Source organism: Calidris pugnax, unplaced genomic scaffold (assembly GCF_001431845.1).
Source record: "Calidris pugnax isolate Ruff unplaced genomic scaffold, ASM143184v1 scaffold298, whole genome shotgun sequence".
Taxonomy (NCBI): Eukaryota; Metazoa; Chordata; class Aves; order Charadriiformes; family Scolopacidae; genus Calidris; species Calidris pugnax.
In genome coordinates, this window is record NW_015091152.1 from 698,499 (window position 1) to 710,978 (window position 12,480).

A 12,480-nucleotide genomic window follows, 5' to 3' on the forward strand; every position below is an offset into this window, starting at 1 on the left:
TACAGCTGCAGTGTTTGGGGGGTGGGGGATTAAGTGGAGGGAGAAAAGAATTGTTATATTCTGGGTATCTGTAACCACAGAGGGAGTGACGCATGTGCTTGGTGGAGCTGGAATGTGGAAGTTGTCGGGGCTGGCTCCGAGATGTGTCTCCCCAGGCTGATGGCCACGCTGGGACTCGGGTCATTGTCTTCCAGCGTGGGGAGCCAGGGCTCAAGAAGCTCCCAGGCTCACTAACCCTGGGCCATTCCTTGTCCTAACTGTTAATGGCAGTACTCCTGGAATACCATTACCTACGGGTTGCCTATAAAGACACGATCACACAAACGTTATCATTAGTTATTCAAAGCTTGCTTAAGTAGCAGCTTATTTTAACAGTAAGGTGATCCTCTTTCATAATGTTTTACTAGCAAGTTTATTTACTGAAGTGCAAAGGGAATGTAAACTGTCTACTACAGAAGAGGTGCAATTTGCTTGATTTTCCCCCCACCCCACCCCCGGGGATTTTGAAACACTTCATGGTAGGGATTCTTTATTGTGCTTTGTCTTTCTTCAAGGCACTTTGCCACTTGACAGTATTTGACAGGAGATGATAAACGTGGAGGTAATACAGAGCACAGCAGGCCACTTACTTCTGCGTAACTGTTGAATGTTTTAGGTGCCCTAATAAGCCCTGCAAAGCTGAGTGATTAGTTTATTAAATACACTGTCAAAAGTAAATAGTGTGTGTATTGTCGCCTCCTTCTCTCCCTAACTCAACCTTTGAGTAATTTCAATATCCTAAATTTAGTTGTTATAATTTCATGCCAGCTCCATGTTTCCTTCTGGCCAGGGAAAGTACCCTTCTTTTGTAATACAATGCTGGGAACAGCAATAGTTATTTAGATACCAGTACTGCTGGGAAAATGACATCCATTGTATCCCTTGAGTTACTTCTAAAATTGGTTCTAACGGATGTGGGAAAAGAATCGAAGAGACAGAGAAGTACATCAGTGCTTGAGTTTGGCTAACTTCAATTAGGAAGGTAGGAACAAAACCCAAAGATTTAAGTAGAAGTTGGAGAGCTAAGGCAGGGATGAAAGTGTTGGTTCAGAGTTCAGCAGCAGGCGTTCACAGAAGAAATGTCAGATGGGGTAGGATCATTTAAATAGAAAATGGCTCTTCCTGAATAATTTTGTGCTGTTCGGGCAATGTGGCTGCCAAGGAAAGAAATTTAATTGTCTGAAGGCACCCAGGTTCCCAAAGTGATGCTTTCTCATTTTGTACTGGAGAAATGCAGTGGGTAGACCCTCTCTCTCCTTTACTCAGTTTGACTTGCTAGGAGATAACCACTTACTGTAATAAAGAAAACAGTCCAGTAAGGAGCAATTAACGTAATTTCTGTGAAGTTATATGATGTATGAGCTATGTAATTATGAGTTGTATCATTTAAAAAGTTTCATCAGCCCCGCTTGGACTTTGCTACTCCTGAGTAGTGCAGCCCTTCCAAGTCATGCTGATAAAGCCTTCAGAGAAGAAATAAATATTATCCAAGTTAAAATTAAAATACCAGAATCAGCCCAGTGCTTTGTTTGCGATTATAAAGCGTCGATAAAAAGTTTCATCAACAGATCCTGTTACTTATTTAAAAGGAACTCTTTAAGCTAAGCTACCTTTAAAATGTTTTCTGCCACTTCTAAAACGGTTTTCTCCATCTCTGGAAAACTGAAGTTTTGGAGATGCTGAATCTGGAAGTAAATGGCCTGTTCATCAGTCTCGCTCTGTGCCATGCCGTGGCAATAAATTGCAAACAGAAAACTCTCAAGTTGACATCTGAACTGAAGAAAGTGCCTGAAAGTTTGGAGAAAACCACCAGACAGCAATATCGGTTAATCTAATAAAAGATGTTACTTGTTGAAGAAGCACACCTCAGTTACAGGCATGTCGTAGATGTAATCTGCGAGCCCGAAGCGCCTGGGCATTTTGCCTTAAATCATCTTTCCTATGAGCAAGTTACTGTGGAGAAAACTAGCTGGTGAACTCAGGCTGGCAGCACTTCAGCGACGCTGTACTAATTGCCTGGGTGTGCTTTTGCCTCTTCGTAAAAGCGGCGCAGGGTACTCTGCCCCCCCTGAATTTACTGGGGGTTAGTGTGTGTGGTCAGTGCAGAACAGCAAACGTGCCCCAACTTCACGTGGGTGCCCTGGTGCTCAGAGGTGACTTTAGAATCATAGAATCGTTCAGGTTGGAAGAGACCCTTGGGATCATCGAGTCCAACCATCTCCCCTACTCTACAAAGTTCTCCCCTACACCATATCCCCCAACACGCATCTAAACAACTCTTAAACACATCCAGGGATGGGGACTCCACCCCCTCCCTGGGCAGCCTGTTCCAATGCCCGACCACTCTTTCGGTGAAAAATTCCTTCCTAATGTCCAGTCTAAACCTCCCCTGTTGGAGCTTGAAGCCGTTCCCTCTTGTTCTGTCACTGATTACCTGTGAGAAGAGACCAGCACCAACCTCTCTACAGTTCCTTTCAAGTAGTTGTAGAGAGAAAGATGCCACCTTTCCTCTAAGCCACTGAACACTGGTTTTTGAGTGTGGGGTTTTTTGTTTTTTTTTTTTTTTCCTGCTAGTGTGTGCTATGTCTGGTGGGTGAATATCCATGCACTTTTGCCTAAAATAAAATAAAGATTGCTGTGAGGCTAATCTTTGTTACTAGTAAGAGAATCAACTAAATGAGTTTTAGCTTGTAGATTTTTGTTGGGTCTTTTTTATTATTTTATTTTTAAAAAAAAAGAGTTAATTTGTCCCTGCTGTCCCTTTTCTCATCCATGTACAGCCTAGAAAACTTGGCGTCAGCTGGCAAATTTCAACCAAACTTTGCAGTGGGAGGGAGGTGCGAGAGGTAGTTAAGGTCCTATTATTTCAAGGAAGATTGGTGAACAGGTAAAGTTCAAACTCTCAGTGCTTTGGAGGCATAAAAACCCTGAAGTGGCAATTTGCTGTTGCTAAAAACAGAGATGTCCCTCTCTGTCTTTTCCTTCCCTTCCCTTCCCTCTCTCCTGGGACTAGCTCTAGTTTTTGATTTCCTGGTGCTGTGATTCCTTTTGCTACCCTAGAGGAAAAAGAAAACCACTGGATTAGTTTGCTCTGGTTTTAGTGAAGTGAATCGTTTTCTGTGCAAGAGCTGTGGTGAGACACATGATAAGGAAGATGGGAGTTGGACCTTCCCTTTTGTGGAGCATATATGTGGGCGTCGGAGGGAAGAAGCTGTTGATTTGGCTCTGGTTGTCTTATGAACCTTTATTAGATGCCTGGGAATGTGTGTGGGAGAGCCCGTGTCGATGCTCCGTGCTGATGGTGATGTAGGAAAGCAGGCTCCCCTGCCTCCTGCCCTGATGGCGTTTGGTATTTGAGGGTGGGAGAAGGGGAGGAAGGGATGTTCTGGCAGTGAAGTCATTAGGCCGAGGGACAGCAGTTTCCATGTGGTCTCAGATAAATAATTTAATCTCCTGGCGCCTCAATTCCTCATCTTCTAAAATGACGTTTGTCTTCTGGCCTCTTGGTTTGCAGAGCACTTAGGGTAACGGGGTCAGTTGTACCCTGCGGGTATCACGTGCGTAAGCAGTCAAATGGCAGTAGGTCTTGGGTCTCTCCAAGAGGTTTTTTTGAAATAAATAAATAAAAGTTATTGCATGACACAGGACCATCGTCTCTTGCTTCCCTCTGAACCACCCCATCCATTTTTTCAGTCTTCTGCCTATTTTTATACTTTGGGGTGTGTTGCAGGAAGTTGGCCACGCAACATTGCAACTGCGCGGTCAAACCCACTTCTTGTCCCTAGTACTTCTGTGCTCTAGAAGTGAAAAATCAGTGGGGAGATGGACCCTGGGGGGGATCAGTGGGATAGGATCTTGGCTGCAAATGAGGAAGTATTTCTTTTCAAATGGAAATTTTTATTTAGAATTTTTTTTTTTTCTAACTGAGACACTTGTGGTTTGTAACAGTCTTCAAAGTCCTGGTCATGATCAGGCTCCATTGTGCTAACTGCTGCACAGGTCATACAAAGCACGGGGCAAAAGTCATCCCATCAGAGAAGCTGCAAGCTTAGTGGTGCAAAAAATGGTGTGCACACTTACTGAGTATGTATAGCCATCCTTACGTGAAAGGAAAAAGCTTTAATGATGTATAGAAATCTTTGCAGGATCTGGTCCTAAGCAAAAATGAGGCTCAAAAGGAAAGCAGAAATATCACAAACAAATACTCTTTTAGTGTAATAATAATAATAATGATGATGATAACAACAACCCCCCCCTCTGAATCACAATTTCTGCTAACATAAGTTAAGTGACCTTAATAGGTAGAAAAACCTGAAAGTGTGGGGGTTTTGTCTTGGAATTGTAGCAAACTATGTTTTTGTAGAAGCCTGAATGTCTCGAATCTTCTCAATGTTTGTTTTTTGAGACAAATGGTGGAGGAAGGAAAGGGGAGATGATTTATATATCTGGGTAAGTAAATGTCTCACAGGCAATAGGTTAAACTGCGTTAGGAGGCCAAGGTGCAGTATTCATCCTGAGAGCATATTTGAGCTCTGCGGTCAGAAAAGTTGCCTGCTAAACGATGTGACAAGATGAGAGTCTTCAGCCCATCTGTCACCCATGCAGAAGTAAAGGATCACATGGTGCCGACTCCAAAGTAGAGAGAAAATCTGCTGTTACAGCCAACATTCCTTGCCACAATACAAATGTGTTCTTTGCTCACATAATAGCTATTCAGTTTGCCTACAGTCATTGTGTTCCCCCATTAAAGTTCAAAGGAATTGAAAATACACATTCAACAAAGGCAACTTTTGTCTTGGAGTGAATACGTATTTTATTACAAGGTGTTTTATCAGTGAGATTTTTTAGAAAACAAACTGGTCTGTGAAAAAAAAATCATGTGGTCATCCACGTTTGAGCTTAAAGATTTCTGGGTGAGTAGCAATGATTTTATTTTTATTTTCTTTAGTTTCGTTACAGTTGAATTTTACTACTTCTATGGTGTATGCCCTTTTCTTAAGGGTGGCCTGGGTTTCCAAATTTGAGTGTATAAATTTTGATGTTTCCTCACTGAGGTTAGGAAAAACCAACCAACCAACCAAAACCAACAAAAAAACCCCAAACCACAAAAAAAATCCATAGCAAAACAAACCCCCCCTCCCCAAAAGCTATCTTGACTCTTCTGCCCTTGCTGAAAATGTAGTCCTTTCTTAGTTTTCAACAATGAGCGAGGAAGCACCCAATTAAAATTCAAAACTTTTGGTCAATAAGAGCCCTGTAAATCTGATTGCCTTATCTGTTTGGAAGTATTTTAATACCTTTTTTTCTGCTGCACATACACGTGCAATTATTTCTTTTCCATGGGTCATATAAAGACGTCCTGCATTGGAATGAGCTGCCTCCAAACTGGTGCGAGCCATAACGGTCAAGAAGGAAGACTTGGTCTTTAGGGATGTTATTTAATCCTTTTCTTGTGTGGATCTTTTTTTGGTACTTGGGATGCCTGAAGGTACTGACAAAACAATCTCCCCATGCAAATAGCAACAAGAAAGGCAACTATAATAGTTAACTTGTGGCCACCGAGGCCAGACCTTATTTAAGAAGCTGGCCAGACTGGGTAGCTTCTACCCAAGAGCTTTAGAAATGCTTGATGAGGTGAGTTGTGGGGAATATAATTTTTAAATGCTCTTGGAACACAGGAAAATTCCTGGAGACTTGAAAAACGCTAGTGCTTTTTAAGCTAAAACTGAAGCTAACTTAATGAGGGTAAATTAAATGACTCAATGCTATTATATTAATAGTAGCCATAGTCTACTCAAATTCAATGAGGAATAGACGAGCTGAAAAAATGTTACTGTCTTGGATGAAATTTATGAAGAAGAGTGTCATAAAAAAATGAGGGCAGTTAGAGGAGAAGTTGGGAACAGCTGAAATAAGGCAAGTTGCTGACAGCACAGGTGATTTTGAAGGGTGGGAGAGGGGAAAACGGTGTAGTTAACGCTGTGTGAAGGGAGCTGTAGACGAAAAGTTATCCACATACACAAAAAGGCAAAAAGAAACCTGTGTTAGGAGAGAAAAGATCACGAGCTCTAGGTCAGATAGGAAATTGTCAGGACTCAGGAGGAGAAATTCCTTGAAAACAGCTTTCTACTAGCATGTACTTAATAAAAGTGGTGGACAGCAAAATGACAATGAGCAAGCAGGGTGCTCTTGTGGCCAAGAGGCCAATGGGATCCTGGGCTGCGTAGGGAAGAGTGTGGCCAGCAGGTCAAGGGAGGTCATTCTGCCCCTCTGCTCTGCACTGGGGAGGCCACAACTGGAATCCTGCCTCCAGTGCTGGGCTCCCCAGTTCAAGGGGACAGGGAACTGCTGGAGAGAGTCCAGCGAAGGGCTACAAAGATGTTTCAAGGAGTGGACCATCTCCCTGATGAAGAAAGACTGAGAGAGCTGGGACTCTTTAGTCTGGAGAAGAGAAGGCTGAGGGGAGACCTTATTAATGCTGACAAGGATCTCAAGGGTGCGTTGAAGGAGGAGGGAGCCAGACTCTTTTCAGTGGTTCCCAGTGAGAGGACAAGGGGCAACGGGCCCAAGTGGGAACATAAGAGGTTCCACGTAAATATGAGGAAGAACTTTTTCACGGTGAGGGTGGCAGAGCCCTGGAAGAGGCTGCCCAGGGAGGGTGTGGAGTCCCCTTCTCTGGAGATCTTCAAGGCCCGCCTGGATGCTCCTGAGTAACATGCTCTGACAAGCTCTAGGCAATCCTGCTTCAGCAGGGGAGTTGGACTAGATGATTTCTATGGTCCCTTCCAACTCTAAAAATTCAGTGAAATTCAGTGAAAAGCATAAAAGCTTTTTAGATTCTCCAGAAGCTTGCTGAAGACTCCGTGGGATTGTCTATAGAAAAGCCAAATCAATTAGTTGAATGAGCGTCTGCTGCAAAAGAAGTACGTCATTCTTTACAAGGATGAATGAGAACGTGTTCACAGAAGAGGTTTTAGAAAAAATGGTATCTCACACAGTAATGAACCTCCATAAACAGGTACCAGAACTGGGAACGCCTCTGTAAAGCTGACACGCAATTGCTAATTGTGGTGTGTAATCTGTTGCCTCATTTCACTTTGCTCTCGGGACAAGAGGTGATGACACCTACAATGGGCTGCCATGGGTGCTCTTCAGAAGGGTGTTCCTGGTTGGTAGGTCCAGCAAAGGGGCAGCAATTAGAGAAGCAACTGGATCGCTGGAGGTGTAACCATTATACATCGTAGAAGAATTGACTTGGCTTTTAAAGAGGGAAGTGGGGCCTCGTGTTAGAGATGTTGGAAGGTGTTACAGAGGTAATCAGAGAAATAAAGTGGGAGAAGAGACTGATCGGTGGGGTTCTTGAGCTTGGAAGGGTGAATGGGATAAAGTACACCCTGCTCTATAGATTTCTGGTGCATCGCAGCGCAACAACTACAGAGAAGCAAGTGTAAAGAGTTTTCTTCATGCATTACATAAATAAGCATCTTACTTATTGCCGCAGGATATTTTGGAGGCAAATATATACCTTTCAAAAAGCGTCAGTGAAATTCAAGTATCATAGCTTCACTGAGCACAGTATTTTGTGCCTGAAACTTTTATTAATAACTTTTGGAGGCAGAAAGGTTGTGGAAGAGGAAGAAGAACTGATGAAGATGTTGTTTTCTAAATGTTGTCAAATGTTGGGAGCGGTATTCTAGGCAAGGTAGACTTCTGGTCTGGTTAAATAAGGAGTTACTTTTAAAGTCCTCTGTTATATTCCACAGAAAGATTGGTTAGCTGATGACAGCAACCTTTCCTGGCCTTAAAATCAGTAACAAGACCACGGCATCATGTGATTTGCTGACTGTAATAATAAATTAACAACTGTGGACCTATTGGTTTTCTCTTTGTAATGTCTGCTGTTACTGGTTGAAAAGGGGATTGACAAGTGGAAATACAGAAGTCAGAAAGAAATATTAAGACTTTCAGGTTGGAAAGCACTCAAGTTGCTGTTAGGATTGTCCATTAAAGCAGCAGAACACAACCATGGTGGGTTACTATGTTCTGTATATATGTAGAATCGGTATAGCATGTAAAGCATTTTTTCAAGAGCTTCACTTCTAGTCATAAAAATGCTTTTTAAACTAACAGCTTTCTTCTGCTCAGTAGGATGTGATTTGTTGGAAGTGTATGTTGATCTGGAACCAACAAGGAGATGACTAAGTAGGAAGAAAATGGTTTTAACATGCCTCTGCTTTGCCAAGAAATATGGAAACAATAACAGATTTGTCAAGTCTGTGGGTCAGCTAGCCTTGTAGTGATATATGATATTTCTCTCTGCACGACATACTTGGTGTATTGGGTTGGTGGTTTGTTTTTTTTTTAAAGCACCACTAGGAGCTGGAACGTGAATCTTTCTTTGTCCCGGTTGCTGTTTATCACCTTCATGAGCGTGCTGGTCACTGATCGGATGTATCCAGAGTGGGTGGGAGATCTTGACTTCCCTTCTTCGTGTCAGGCACACAATACGGTCTGTCTTCTTAATTGTTTTATGGTGTAATTTGATAGCCAAGACTCTGCACGTTTGGCAGTTGCCAAAGCATTTTTGGTTCAGGCGCTGAAGCTCTGCAGCAGTCCTTCTCCTGTTTCCCTGTTTTCCCCAAGCCTCCATGCTGTATCACCTTGGGGTACGTTGCATCGCTCGTGTGCCAAGCAGTCTCTTCTCGAGGTTTCAAACAGTGCAAAGATGCTTGCTTCCTTCTTTGGAAGAGAACCAGCAGCTTGAAAAAAAAAAGATTGTTCAATTTAATAAGAAATTAGAACTTTAGATGCTCTTTTCTTCTCATTTAAGAGCAGAACCCTGCTCTTGGGTGGCAGGAAGTAATAATGACACAGATGAAATCCCAGGAACACCCTTTCCTCGGTGAAGAAGAGGTGGTAGCTCAGCAGGGAGTTGCTCTGAGATGTGCTGTGACCAGGTTCAAACTCTGGCTGTTTTGGGAGTGAGGCTGCACCACTCGGTGACCTCAGTTCTCTCCCCCTTCTGGCACTTTCAGGAGTGACCTAATAAATATTCTCTTGCAACAAATATGATCTCATATCCTCTTACAAACCACGTGTAGACCAGTCTCTGAGGGAGGCCCTGTACAGTGGAGAGTTCAAAGTGTGGGACAAGGCTTTAAGAAGGCAGCAGTGATTTTCAAGAGGAGAGTTGTTTAATAACGCCTGGAGGTTTGCACTCCTGGCCACCCCTCTGCTCTAAAAATGTAGCTTTCTCAGTGCCCAACTGCTAGAGGCTCTTAGATATCTCCTCAGCTTCCTGTTAGTATAGGAACAAAGGACATCAGCGACACCTTTTTTTGTTTGTTTTTAAACCCCTACCCTTTTCTGTATCTCATTTTTGGTTCAGGGTTTTTCCTGTGGGTCTCGAAGTTTTTCACGGGTATGGAGAAATATCCTGCTGTCTCAAGTGCAGAGCTCATGGAGGAGGTATTGTGTTAAACCTGTTTGGGCTCACTGCCTGCTGCTGGGAAGAGATCTGGGTTCCGTGGCACAGGGGGATCCTTTCCAGCCTTGCATCTCTCTTTTTCTACCCCCTGGGCTTCCCTGTTAAAATGTCTCTGGGATCTGAGTGGTTGCGGACTCTCTTAGTCTTGCCCTCTGCTCTTTTGGAGCAAAGCTACCGAGTTAAAAATCATAGATTCACAGAATGGTTTGGGTTGGAAGGGGTCTTTAAAGATCATCTAGTCTGGACAGGGACACCTCCCACCTGACCAGGTTGCTCAAAGCCCTATCCAGCCTGGCCTTGAACGCCTCCAAGGATGGGCCATCTACAACTTCTTAGGACAACCTATTCCAGTGTCTCACCACCCTCATTGTAAAACATTTCTTCCTTATGTCCAATCTAGACTTGTCCACTTTCAGTTTAAAACCATTGCCCCTTACAGGCCTTGCTAAAAAGTCTCTCTCTGTCTTTTTTACAAGCCCCCTTAGGTGCTGAAAGGCCACAATATGGTCCCTCCGGAGCCTCCTCTTCTCCAGGCTGACCAGCCCCAACTCTCTCAGCCTGCTCTCATAGGAGAGATGTTCCAGCCCTCTGACCATTTTCGTGGCCCCCCTCAGGTCCCCCTTTCACAGGTCCATGTCTTGTGCTGAGGGCTCCAGAGCTGGATGCCGTACCTCCAAGTGGGGTCTCATAAGAGTGGAGCAGAGGGGCATGTTAATGTTAAGAAAATGGTAATACTTACAGTGTGAGTAGAAAGTAGTTACTGTGAACAACAAAAAAACAGTGGATCGACTTTTTGACAATGGGAATTTCTGCCAGGGGGAAGGCTGCATGGCCTTCTTCATGCTGTTGTTTATTTTTTCCTTTCTTGCAGGTTGAAACTCTTAAGCTGAATTGTTCTCTGGCATTGTCAGCATGAGCCTAGAGGTCTCCGGAGAATCTAATTCCTTTGGCATCACCCAAAATAATACCACAGTCTATCTTTAAGTGTCATATGCTGTCTGTTGGTTTTTTTATTGTTACTCCAGACAGTTGTGAAGGATTGTATTTCCACCTCTGCCTTCTTCTAAAGGAATTCCAGCTGAACAGTTAATGTCTCCCTTCAATTGAGCTTATGTTTTTCTGGATAGTGAATTAGAGGCTCCTTACAGTTTATTAATTTTGCGTTTAGCATTATGTAACCTGTACAAGGTTGTAAGTACATTAGATAAGTTTGAGTAGCATGTTCCTTTATAGCTCCTTTTACAGTCCTTGGCCTATTCTGCTTCAAAATTCTCATAAGCAGTGTAAGTTGGCCAAAATACACTCTTCACGTTAATTAAATCTCGTAAATAGAGTCTAATTTTCTTCCTCCTCTTGAAGTTGGTGAGAGATTAGTAATAAAAAAAAAAGTAGTTGGTTGATAGCATCATGCATTTGATGGGTGCAGAAACAGGATAACCGCCTCGGGTGTATGGTGAACTCTTCATTCCGATGTGAACATTCAACATCTTAAAAGTTGCCAACATTACTCGAACATTTATGCTGACAAGATAAGTTCTACAGAAGATCAGAATTAAGGATGAGGCACTAGAACATGTAATGTATCCATTTTAAAAAAGCCTGATTTCTTTCAGTGGGTTTACTCCCATGAAAGTTTTGCACATCGGCTGAAAGTAGGCTTGAAACGTTTGCAACTGTTATTGCTGGACCTAAGATTTTGTTTGAGATTGTTTCTAAAACATAACAAATAATTTCACTATTGCTGATGGGGGTTTGAGGCTAAATGTTGAAGTGTCTGTTTCCTCTCCTGACCTTGACTCAGGCAGCACAACTTGTGGTGGGCAACAAGTCAGCCCAAATGAAAGGTTTTGTGCGAAGGGTAATTGAGAACATCCTAAGAGATTAAAACATTGAGTGTCGATGAGAAGTAAACCTCATTTGTCATACCCAATGAAGTTAGTGTCATAGTTTTGTTTTCATTTCTGTCTACAAATGTTTTCAAAGAGTTTTAACTTTCTTAAATTCATAAGATGCTTCTGACTTACGTCTTGGTTTCTATCTTGCTCTTGTGTTTTGGCAAGAACTCGATGTCACCAGCTGTAGCTTCCAATAGGCATGGGGGCCATCCAGAATAGTTTCCATTTCCCACTGAGGTGCATTCTTAGAAGAACTTTTCCAATCCAAATAACTGGCATTTATTACTTTTTAATTGTTTAGTGTGATATTTGCTTACATCTGCTGTTTTAATGTCTTTTCCTGTCTGTAAACTGAGAGTCCCTATGGGCACATGCATGCAGTCACTGAATTCAGTTTACGTAGCTTGATGGATGCTTTGGGAAAAGCAGATTGTGTGTATGTGCTATTTGTCACACGTGGTGTCCCAACAAGAAAAAAGTTGTGCTAATGCTGAAGCAAAATGAAATGAAAGTAAGTAAGTGGAATGGACAAAAACTGGGTGGCCTTAAGAGTTTAACATCATTTTTTCCAGCAGTTTTGGGGAAAGCGGTCAGTATGGCACACGTATGCTTGAGCTCAGCAAAGGTTCTCAAGTTGTGCTATGTGGGCAACACACAACGGGCAGGAGAAATGTCTCGGGACATTTTTTCTCCTCTGGATATTACCAGTGTCCCAATTTTAATTTTGGGGGGTTTTTTTGTGAGCTTTTTGTGAAACTTGGTCATGTGAGTAGGTAAGGATCTTAATTCCATAGTAAGAAAAAATAAAAAGAAGTATATTGCTGGTCTTTGAGAATGTAAAGAAAAAATCTTAGAAGATGAAAGTATTCTGAAGCTTTTAAAAAAGGCAAGGTAGGCAAAACATGGAGATTTCACCCCTAATAATTTACCTTAGGGGGGTCGTTTTGGGGGACCAGTGAATTTTTAGAGCTCTGGTTTTGACAGCATCATTCTAGTGAAAATTGCTTGAGTTCCATGCCCATGTGGGAATGCAGATCTCAACTTCTTCCCCTTCCGTCA

At 42.6% G+C, this 12,480-nt stretch overlaps 1 protein-coding gene across 1 annotated transcript in view; it reads left to right on the plus strand.

The window, feature by feature from the left end:
• The window catches only part of BORCS5 (BLOC-1 related complex subunit 5), an 80,696-nt gene that overhangs the window by 43,960 nt on the left and 24,256 nt on the right, over window positions 1-12,480 (plus strand). The gene's annotated exons all lie outside the window — the stretch shown is intronic.